The following is a 12,046-nucleotide window of genomic DNA, read 5'->3' on the forward strand; positions in this document are numbered from 1 at the left end:
GCTCTAAGCTGGCCATCTGTTTCAAGCAAACCATATTCAAGTGGAAAAGTAATGATAAATGTTAAGGATTGTACCCACTTGAAGCTTGTATTAGGTGGTAATGGCCTTGGGATAGGTGTTTCTAGTGGTTCTGTAAGCTTTATGGTGTGCGAAATCGTGATCATTCCTTCCTTGGTAACGGCGCTAAAAACTCAATACGCACGTTCATGTTCTTAATTCTGTTTCACAACTTCATACAACTAACCAGCAAGTGCACTGGGTCGTCCAAGTAATAAACCTTACGTGAGTAAGGGTCGATCCCACAGAGATTGTTGGCTTGGAGCAAGCTATAGTCACCTTGTAAATCTCAGTCAGGCGGATTCAAATGTATTAAGAGATTATAGTGTACTAAAAGATAATTAAAATAGGATAGAGATACTTATGTAATTTATTGGTGAGAGTTTCAGATAAGCGTATAGAGATGCTTTCGTTCCTCTGAACCTCTGCTTTCCTGCTGTCTTCATCCAACCATTCCTACTCCTTTCCATGGTAAGCTGTATGTTAGGCATCACCGTTGTCAATGGCCACCTGTCCTCTCAGTGAAAATGGTCCAATACGCTATCACTGCATGGCTAATCATCTGTCGGTTCTCGATCATACTGGAATAGGATCCATTGATCCTTTTGCGTCTGTCACTACGCCCAGCACTCGCGAGTTTGAAGCTCGTCACGGTCATTCAATTCCTGAATCCTACTCGGAATACCACAGACAAGGTTTAGACTTTCCGGATTCTCAAGAATGGCCGTCCATGGGTTCTAACTTATACCACGAAGATACTAATAACTCGGACTCGGTCTCCTGTATTAGATATCCAAGAGATATCCATTCAATCTAAGGTAGAACGGAAGTGGTTGTCAGGCACGCATTCATAAGTTGAGAATGATGATGACTGTCATGATCATCACATCCATCATATTGAAGTGTGAATGAATATCTTAGAAGCAGAATAAGTTGAATTGAATAGAAAAACAGTAGTACTTTGCATTAATCTTTGAGGAACAGCAGAGCTCCACACCTTAAGCTATGGTGTGTAAAAACTCTACCGTTGAAAATACATAAGTGATGAAGGTTCAGGCATGGCCGAATGGCCAGCCCCCATAAAGGTCTAAGATAGCATAAAACTAATCAAAGAGAATGTAAATACAATAGTAAAAAGTCCTATTTATACTAAACTAGTTACTAGGGTTTACAGACATAAGTAAATGATGCAGAAATCCACTTATGGGACCCACTTGGTGTGTGCTTGGGCTGAGCATTGAGCTTTACACGTGTAGAGGTCTTTCTTGGAGTTGAACGCCAGTTTGTAACCTGTTTCTAGCGTTTGACTCCAGAATGTAGCATGGAACTGGCGTTCAACGCCAGTTTACGTCGTCCACTTTGAGTGCAGGGAGGTCAGAATCCAACAGCATCTGCAGTCCTTCTTCAACCTCTGAATCTAATTTTTGCTCAAGTCCCTCAATTTCAGCCAGAAAATACTGAAATCACAGAAAAACATACAAACTCATGGTAAAGTCCAGAAATGTGATTTTTATTTAAAAACTAATAAAAATATACTAAAAACTAACTAAATTATACTGAAAACTATGTAAAAACAATGCCAAAAAGCGTATAAATTATCCGCTCATCACAACACCAAACTTAAATTGTTGCTTGTCCGCAAGCAACTGAAAATAAAATAGGATAAAAAGAAGAGAATATACTATAAATTCCAAAATATCAATGAAACTTAGCTCCAATTAGATGAGCGGGACTTGTAGCTTTTTGTCTCTTGAATAGTTTTGGCATCTCACTTTATCCATTGAGGTTCAGAATGATTGGCATCTATAGGAACTTAGAATTCAGATAGTGTTATTGATTCTCCTAGTTTAGTATGTTGATTCTTGAACACAGCTACTTTATGAGTCTTGGTCGTGGCCCTAAGCACTTTGTTTTCCAGTATTACCACCGGATACATAAATGCTACAGACACATAACTGGGTGAACCTTTTCAGATTGTGACTCAGCTTTGCTAAAGTCCCCAATTAGAGGTGTCCAGGGTTCTTAAGCACACTCTGTTTTTGCTTTGGATCTCGACTTTAACCACTCAGTCTCAAGTTTTCACTTGACACCTTCACGCCACAAGCACATGGTTAGGGACAGCTTGGTTTAGCCGCTTAGGCCAGGATTTTATTCCTTTAGGCCCTCCTATCCACTGATGCTCAAAGCCTTGGATCCTTTTTATTACCCTTGCCTTTTGGTTTTAAGGGCTATTGGCTTTTTGCTCTTGCCTTTTGGTTTAAAGAGCTTTTGGCTTTTTCTGCTTGCTTTTTCTTTTTCTATTTTTTTTGCCATTTTTTTTCTCTTTTTTTTTTCTGCAAGCTTTTGTATTCACTGCTTTTTCTTGCTTTAAGAATCATTTTTATGATTTTTCAGATTATCAAATAACATGTCTCCTTTTTCCTTATTCTTCAAGAGCCAACATATTTAACATTCATAAACATCAACTTCAAAAGACATATGCACTGTTCAAGCATTCATTCAGAAAATAAAAAGTATTGTTGCCACATCAAAATAATTAAACTAGTTTCAAGGATGAATTTGAAACCATGTACATCTTGTTCTTTTGTAATTAAAACATTTTTCATTCAAGAGAGGTGATGGATTCATATTCATAACTTTAAGGAATAGACACTTAGACACTAATGATCATGTAATAAGACACAAATATAAATAAACATAAAGCTCAAAAATAAAAAAAACAGGAAAATAAATAAACAAAGAGATTAAGGAATGGGTCCACCATAGTGAGGGTGGCGTCTTCCTCTTCTTGAAGAACCAATGGTGCTCTTGAGCTCCTTTATGTCTCTTTCTTGTCTTTCTTGCTCCTCCCTCATAGCTCTTTGATCTTCTCTAATTTCATGGAGGATGATGGAGTGCTCTTGGTGCTCTACCCTTAGTTGTCCCATGTTGGAACTTAATTCTCCTAGGGAAGTGTTGATTTACTCCCAATAATTCTGTGGAGGAAAGTGCATCCCCTGAGGCATCTCAGGGATTTCATGGTGAGAAATTTTTTCATGCTCATGTTGAGGTCCATGATCTCTTATTTGTTCCATCCTTTTCTTAGTGATGGGCTTGTCCTCTTCAATGAGGATGTCTCCCTCTATGTCAATTTCAGCCGAATTGCAGAGGTGGCAAATGAGGTGAGGAAAGGCTAACCTTGCCCAAGTGGAGGACTTGTCAGCCACCTTGTAGAGTTCTTGAGGTATAATCTCATGAACTTCCACCTCTTCTCCAATCATGATACTATGGATTATGATGGCCTGGTCTATAGTAACTTCAGACCGGTTACTAGTAGGAATGATTGAGCGTTGAATGAACTCTAGCCATCCCCTAGCCACTGGTTTGAGGTCATGCCTTCTTAATTGAACCGGCTTGCCTCTTGAGTCAACTTTCCATTGAGCTCCTTTCTCACATATGTCTATGAGGACTTGGTCCAACCTTTGATCAAAGTTGACCCTTCTTGTGTAGGGGCGTGCGTTCTCTTCCATCATTGGCAAGTTGAACGCCAGCCTTACATTTTCCGGACTGAAATCTAAGTATTTTCCCCCGAACCATGGTGAGCCAATGCTTTGGATTTGGGTTCACACTTTGATCATGGTTCCTTGTGATCCATGCGTTTGCATAGAACTCTTGAACCATTAGGATTCCGACTTGTTGAATGGGGTTGGTGAGAACTTCCCAACCTCTTCTTTGGATTTCAAGACGGATCTCCGGATACTCATTCTTTTTGAGTTTGAAAGGAACCTCAGGGATTACTTTCTTCTTGGCCACAACTTCATAGAAGTGGTCTTGATGGACCTTAGAGATGAATATCTCCATCTCCCATGACTCAGAGATAGAAGCAATTGCCTTCCCTTTCCTCTTTCTAGAGGTTTCTCTGGCCTTAGGTGCCATGAATGGTTATGGAAAAACAAAAAGCTATGCTTTTACCACACCAAACTTGAAATGGTTGCTCGTCCTCGAGCAAAAGAAGAAAGAAAGAAGTAGAAGAAGAAGAGAAATAGAGGAGAGGGATAGAGAGGTGTTTTCGACCAAGGGGTGAAGAAAGGGTTGTGTTGTGTGAAAATGAAGAAGGAATAAGGGGTTTATATAGGAGTGGTGGGAAGGTTAGGGTTCGCTATCAGGGTGGGGTTTGGGAGGGAAATTATTTTGAATTTGAAGGTAGGTGGGGTTTTTGGGGAAGAGAGGATGGATGTAAGTGGTGAAGAGGTGATGGGGAAGAGTGATTGAGTTGATTGGTGAGGGGTATTTGGGGAAGAGAGTTATGAAAAGGTGTGAAGAGGAGAGAAGAAGTAGGTGGAGATCCTGTGGGGTCTACAGATCCTGAGGAAATCCTGTGGGGTCCACAGATCCTAAGGTGTTTGAGGATTTCTCATCCCTGCACCTTTTAGACGTGTAAAACGCCCTATATATGCAATCCTGGCGTTTAACGCCAGACTGCAGCATGTTTCTGGCATTAAACGCCACTTCCATGCTTGTTTTGGGCGTTCAACGCCAGTCTATAGCATGTTTCTGGCGTTGAACGCCAGTATGGTGCATGTTTCTGGCGTTAAACGCCAGTCTGATGCTTGTTTCTGGCGTTTAATGCCAGCTTTCCTCTGGGTGCAATCCTGGCATTTAAACGCCAGACTGCTGCTTGTTTCTGGCGTTTAACGCCAGTTTCATGCTCTGTTCTGGCGTTAAACGCCAGCCAGATGCTCCTTACTGGCGTTTAAACGCCAGTAAGCCCTTCCTCCAGGGTGTGCTATTTTCAATGTTGTTTTTCATTCTATTTTCGATTTTTTAGTAGTTTTTTGTGACTCCACATGATCATCAACCTGATAAAACATGAAATAACAATAGAAAATAAATAAATATAATTAGATAACATTGAGTTGCCTCCCAACAAGCGCTTCTTTAATGTCAATAGCTTGACAGTGTGCTCTCATGGAGCCTCACAGATGTTCAGAGCAAGGTTGGAACCTCCTAACACCAAACTTAGAGTTTGGTTGTGGGGGTTCAACACCAAACTTAGAGTTTGACTGTGGGGGCTTGGGTTGACTCTGCAGTGAGAGAAGCTTTTCATGGTTCCTCTCCATGGTTACAGAAGGAGATCCTTGAGTTTTAAACACAAGGTAGTCCTCATTCAGTTGAAGGATCAATTCCCCTCTGTCCACATCAATCACAGCTCTTGCTGTGGCTAGGAAGGGTCTTCCAAGGATGATGGATTCATCGTCATCCTTCCCAGTGTCTAGGATTATGAAATTAGCAGGGATGTAAAGGCCTTCAACCTTTACTAACACGTCCTCCACTAGTCCATAAACTTGTTTTCTTGAGTTATCTGCCATCTCTAATGAGATTCTAGCAGCTTGCACCTCAAAGATTCCCAGTTTCTCCATTACAGAAAGGGGCATGAGGTTTATCCCTGACCCAAGGTCACATGGAGCCTTTTCAAAGGTCATGGTGCCTATGGTACAAGGTATTAAGAACTTTCCAGGATCTTATTTCTTCTGAGGCAATCTCAGTTGATCCAGATCACTTAGTTCATTGATGAGCAAGGGAGGTTCATCTTCTCAAGTCTCATTACCAAATAATTTGGCATTCAGCTTCATGATTGCACCAAGGTACTTGGTAACTTGCTCTTCAGTGACATCTTCATTCTCTTCAGAAGAAGAATACTCGTCAGAGCTCATGAATGGCATAAGGAGGTTTAATGGAATCTCTATGGTCTCCAGATGAGCCTCAGAGTCCTTTGGTTCCTCAGAAGAAAACTCCTTATTGATCTCTGGACGTCCCAGGAGGTCTTCCTCACTGGGGTTCACGTCCTCTCCCTCTCTTGTAGGTTCGGCCATGATGATCAATTCAATGGCCTTGCACTCTCCTTTTGGGTTTTCTTCTGTATTGCTTGGGAGAGTACTAAGAGAGATTTCAGTGATCCTTTTACTCAGATGGCCCACTTGTGCCTCCAAATTTCTAATGGAGGACCTTGTTTCATTCATGAAACTTAGAGTGGCCTTAGATAGATCAGAGACTATGTTTGCTAAGCTGGATAGATCCTGCTCAGAGCTCTCTATCTGTTGCTGAGTGGATGATGGAAAAGGCTTGCTATTACTAAACCTGTTTCTTCCACCATTGTTAAAGCCTTGTTGAGGCTTTTGTTGATCCTTCCATGAGAAATTTGGATGATTTCTTCATGAGGGATTATAGGTGTTTCCATAGGGTTCACCCATGTAATTCACCTCTGCTATTGCATGGTTCTCAGGATCATAAGCTTCTTCTTTAGAAGATGCCTTTTTAGTACTGTTGGATGATTCCTTCAATCCATCTAGACTCTAAGAAATCATATTGACTTGCTCAGTCAATATTTTGTTCTGAGCCAATATGGCATTCAAAGTATCAATTTTAAGAACTCCCTTCCTCTGAGGCGTCCCATTACTTACAGGATTCCTCTCAGAAGTGTACATGAACTGGTTATTAGCAACCATGTCAATGAGTTCTTGAGCTTCTGCAGGAATTTTCTTTAGGTGAATGGATCCACCTGCAGAATGGTCTAGTGACATCTTTGATAGATCAGACAAACCATCATAGAATATATCCAGGATGGTCCATTCTGAAAGCATGTCAGAAGGAAACTTTTTCGTCAGTTCCTTGTATCTCTCCCAAGCTTCATAAAGGGATTCACCTTCCTTCTGTCTGAAGGTTTGAACATCCACTCTAAGCTTGCTAAGCTTTTGAGGAGGAAAGAACTTGGCTAAGAAAGCCGTGACCAGCTTATCCCAAGAGTTCAGGCTGTCTTTAGGTTGAGAGTCCAACCATACTCTAGCTCTGTCTCTTACAGCAAACGGGAAAAGCATAAGCCTGTAGACCTCAGGATTAACCCCATTGGTCTTAACAGTATCACAGATCTGCAAGAATTCAGTTAAGAACTGAAAAGGATCTTCGGATGGAAGTCCATGAAACTTGCAGTTCTGTTGCATCAGAGAAACTAATTGAGGTTTAAGCTCAAAGTTGTTTGCTCCAATGGCAGGAATTGAGATGCTCCTTCCATGTAAATTGGAATTAGGTGCAGTAAAGTCACCAAGCATCTTCCTTGCATTGTTATTATTTTCGGCCATATTGTCTTCTTTTTCGAAAATTTCTGTTAGATTGTCTCCAGAGAGTTGTGCTTTAGCTTCCCTTAGCTTCCTCTTCAGAGTCCTTTCAGGTTTAGGATCAGCTTCAACAAGAATGTTCTTATCCTTGTTCCTGCTCATATGAAAAAGAAGAAAACAGAAAAGAAAAGATGGAATCCTCTATGTCACAGTATAGAGATTCCTTTATGTGAGTAGAAGAAGATAGGAATAGAAGATGGAAAATCCAAACACAAGGGTGAGGATAGAAGTGTTAATGGATGAATAAATAAATAGAAGGAGATTAGAGATGCGAGAAGAATTCGAAAATTTAACAAAATAAAAAATAAAATTTAAAGTTAAATTTCAAAAATTAAAATTGAAATTGAATTAAATTAAAATTAAAAATAATTAGTTAATTAAAATGAAATTTTAAAAAAGTGGGAAGGGATTTTCGAAAATTAGAGAGAGAGAATTAGTTAGGTAGTTTTGAAAAAGATATGATTGAAACAAAAAATAAAGTGGTTAATTGAAAAAGATTTGAAAATCAAATTTGAAAAGATAAAAAGTTAGAAAAGATTTTGAAATTAAATTTTGAAAAAGATGTGATTGAAACTTAATTTGAAAAAGATTTGAAAAAGAAATTTGAAAAGAATTGATTTTGAAAATTAAAGTTGATTACTTGACTAACAAGAAACTAAAAAGATATGATTCTAGAGTTTAAAGATTGAACCTTTCTTATAAGGCAAGTAACAAACTTAATATTTTTTTGAATCAATCACATTAATTGTTAGTAAAGATTTGAAATTATGAAACAAAATAAGAAAAATATTTTTGAAAATCATTTTGGAATTTTCGAAAATTATGAAAGAAGAATGAAAAAGATTTGATTTTTGAAAAAGATTTGAAAAAGATAAGATTTTTAAATTGAAAATTTGATTTGACTCATAAGAAACAACTAAATTTTAAAAAGTTTTGAAAAAGTCAACTCAAATTTTCGAAAATTTATGAGTGAAAAAGGGAAAGATATTTTTTTTATTTTTGAATTTTAATAAAGAAAGAGAAAAACAACCCAAAGACTCAATGCATGAAAATTTTGGATCAAAACATGTGATGCATGCAAGAACACTATGAATGTCAAGATGAACACCAAGAACACTTTGAATGTCAAGATGAACACCAAGAACTTATTTTTGAAAAATTTTCAAGAAAAGAAAACATGCAAGACACCAAACTTAAAAATTTTTATTCTTTAGACATTAATATTTCAAGAATGCATATGAAAAACAAGAAAAGACACAAAACAAGAAAATATGAAGATCAAACAAGAAGACTAGCCAAGAACAACTTGAAGATCATGAAGAATGCAATGCATGAAATTTTTGAAAATATTTTTTTTAATTTTTTTTTTAGAAAATCAAAAAGATGCAATTGACACCAAACTTGAAACTTGACTCTAGACTCAAACAAGAAACGCAAAAATATTTTTGATTTTATGATTTTGTTAATTTTTTTTTCGAAAATTATTTTGGGAAAAACGAAAAAGAAGAAATATATATTTTTTTTTCGAAAATAAGAAATAAAAGCTTAAAAGTAAAATAAAATTACCTAATCTAAGCAACAAGATGAACCGTCAGTTGTCCAAACTCGAACAATCCCCGGCAACGGCGCCAAAAACTTGGTGTGTGAAATCGTGATCATTCCTTCCTTGGTAACGGCGATAAAAACTCAATACGCACGTTCATGTTCTTAATTCTGTTTCACAACTTCGTACAACTAACTAGCAAGTACACTGGGTCATCCAAGTAATAAACCTTACGTGAGTAAGGGTCGATCCCACGGAGATTGTCGGCTTGGAGCAAGCTATGGTCACCTTGTAAATCTCAGTCAGGCGGATTCAAATGTATTAAGAGATTATAGTGTACTAAAAGATAATTAAAATAGGATAGAGATACTTATGTAATTTATTGGTGAGAGTTTCAGATAAGCGTATAGAGATGCTTTCGTTCCTCTGAACCTCTGCTTTCCTGCTGTCTTCATCCAACCATTCCTACTCCTTTCCATGGCAAGCTGTATGTTAGGCATCATCATTGTCAATGGCCACCTGTCCTCTCAGTGAAAATGGTCTAATGCGCTGTCACTGCATGGCTAATCATCTGTCGGTTCTCGATCATACTGGAATAGGATCCATTGATCCTTTTGCGTCTGTCACTACGCCCAACACTCACGAGTTTGAAGCTCGTCACAGTCATTCAATCCCTGAATCCTACTCGGAATACCACAGACAAGGTTTAGACTTTCTGGATTCTCAAGAATGGCCGTCCATGGGTTCTAACTTATACCACGAAGACACTAATGACTCGGACTCGGTCCCCTGTATTAGATATCCAAGAGATATCCATTCAATCTAAGGTAGAACAGAAGTGGTTGTCAGGCACGCGTTCATAAGTTGAGAATGATGATGACTGTCACGATCATCACATCCATCATATTGAAGTGTGAATGAATATCTTAGAAGCGGAATAAGTTGAATTGAATAGAAAACTAGTAGTACTTTGCATTAATCTTTGAGGAATAGCAGAGCTCCACACTTTAAGCTATGGTGTGTAGAAACTCTACCGTTGAAAATACATAAGTGATGAAGGTTCAGGCATGGCCGAATGGCCAGCCCCCATAAAGGTCTAAGATAGCATAAAACTAATTAAAGAGAATGTAAATACAATAGTAAAAAGTCCTATTTATACTAAACTAGTTACTAGGATTTATAGAGATAAGTAAATGATGCAGAAATCCACTTCTGGGGCCCACTTGGTGTGTACTTGGGCTGAGCATTGAGCTTTACACGTGTAGAGGTCTTTCTTGGAGTTGAACGCTAGTTTGTAACCTGTTTCTGGCGTTTGACTCTAGAATGCAGCATGGAACTGGCGTTCAACGCCAGTTTACGTCGTCTATCCTTAATAAAAGTATGGACTATTATATATCTCTGGAAAGCCCTGGATGTCTACTTTCCAACGCAATTGAGAGCGTACCATTTGGAGTTCTGTAGCTCCAGAAAATCCACTTTGAGTACAGGGAGGTTAGAATCCAACAGCATCTGCAGTCCTTCTTCAACCTCTGAATCTGATTTTTGCTCAAGTCCCTCAATTTCTGCCAGAAAATACCTGAAATTACAGAAAAACACACAAACTCATAGTAGAGTCCAGAAATGTGATTTTTATTTAAAAACTAATAAAAATATACTAAAAACTAACTAAATTATACTGAAAACTATGTAAAAATAATGCCAAAAAGCGTATAAATTATCCGCTCATCACTTTACTCCCTTGTATTCTTCTGTGAATTCCTCCACTTCTTCACAAGATTCTTCAACTGCAACTGCATCTTGATCAAAGTCTTCTACGTCTTCCTCGTCACTCAAGTCATAAGCTGGAGGTTGAGAGAAATCTACTTCAACATCATCTTCGTATTCACTTGGATAAAGTTCTTCAGGCTCAAGGAGTTCAGTTGCAGATGCAAGTTCACGACTAGGAGAGGTTGATTCATGATCATCACTGCCTAAGGAATCAATTTCTTGTCCTGTTCCGTCCAATTTTTCACAAGGTATATGCTTTGGAGGTTGTACACTATCCTCCTTGAAATCAAATTCGAACTTGTCGGCGGAATCCTTTACAGTTCTCGATTCCCATGGAGGTTCAGCATCTCCTAAATCTTCAACCACTTCTTCCTCTACAACTATTATGGCTTCATTCACTTGTTCCAATACGAAGCCATGCTCCTCATTGTCCACCGAAGTTTCTAGTGTCTCCTTCATGCTACGCTCTTCTTTTGATTCTCCACATGTAGCCATGGGAGTACTTTGAGTGCTCAAATGTTGGGAAGCTAATTTATTTACTACCTCGGTTAAGGTAGTAGTGAATTCCAGTACGTCCCTTTGCATCTTCGCTTGCCCTTGAAGAAGAACATGAAGTTTGTCATCCATTGGATTTGAGGGTTCATTGGTTGGGAGAGATGGTTCATAATAAGAATGTGGTGGTTCTTGAGAGTAATTGGATTGGAATTGTGGTGGATAAGGGTCATATGGTGGTGAATGGTAAAAAGAAACTTGTGAGTGTGGTGGTTCAAAGCTATGTTGAGAGGGTGGTTCATAAGCATAGGGTGGAACTTGTTGGTAACTACAATGGGATCCACCGTATCTATTGTCTTGGCATGCATTGTAGAATGGTCGTCGTCTGTGATACTGTGGAGGGTGTTGTTGCCTAAAGGGTTGATCAAGTCCTCGTGACTCCATCCATATTTGGCTGTTCTGACCTTGATGCATGTTCCTGCTATAGCTTTCATTCCCTTCAACAATATTAGAACCAAACTCAAAGTGAGAGGGGTGAGAATTCATGGTAGCTAATAAGAATTAAAAATGGAAACAGAAACAAATAAACAAGCAAAAGAAAAATATTTACAATAACCAATAATAAGGCACACGTTTGCAATTCCCCGGCAACGGCTCCATTTTGACGAACTGGATTTCCTATGGGTAAAGAAATTCACAAATATAATCGCGTTGTAAGTACAGCTCCTAAACCAACAGAAAATCCCTTCGTACAAACGTTTGGTTGTCACAAGTAACAAACCCAATAAAATTTATAAACCGAAGTATTCAAACCTCGGGTCGTCTTCTCAAGGAATTGCAGGGAGGTATGACTTATTATTGGCTATGGAAAAAGGTAGAATTTTGGGTTTTAAAAGGTTTGAACAAGGAAAATAAATTGTAAAAATTAATAAATTAATATCTAATAAAACTCTTGGCAAGGTGTGAAAATTAGAAGTCCTATCCTAGTTATCCTTATCAATGGTGATGGGAATTGAGTTTAAATCCCACTTAGTTA

General features: G+C 38.4%; 1 non-coding gene across 1 annotated transcript; it reads left to right on the plus strand.

The window, feature by feature from the left end:
• The first annotated feature begins 6,671 nt into the window (after positions 1 to 6,671).
• LOC148555355 (small nucleolar RNA R71) lies at positions 6,672 to 6,779 on the plus strand. The gene has a single exon (XR_015887123.1). It is a non-coding gene; the product is annotated as a small nucleolar RNA R71 (small nucleolar RNA).
• Positions 6,780 to 12,046: the final 5,267 nt, after the last annotated feature.

This window comes from Arachis ipaensis, chromosome B6 (genome assembly GCF_059453495.1).
Source record: "Arachis ipaensis isolate K30076 ecotype BB chromosome B6, ASM5945349v1, whole genome shotgun sequence".
NCBI classification, from domain to species: domain Eukaryota; kingdom Viridiplantae; phylum Streptophyta; class Magnoliopsida; order Fabales; family Fabaceae; genus Arachis; species Arachis ipaensis.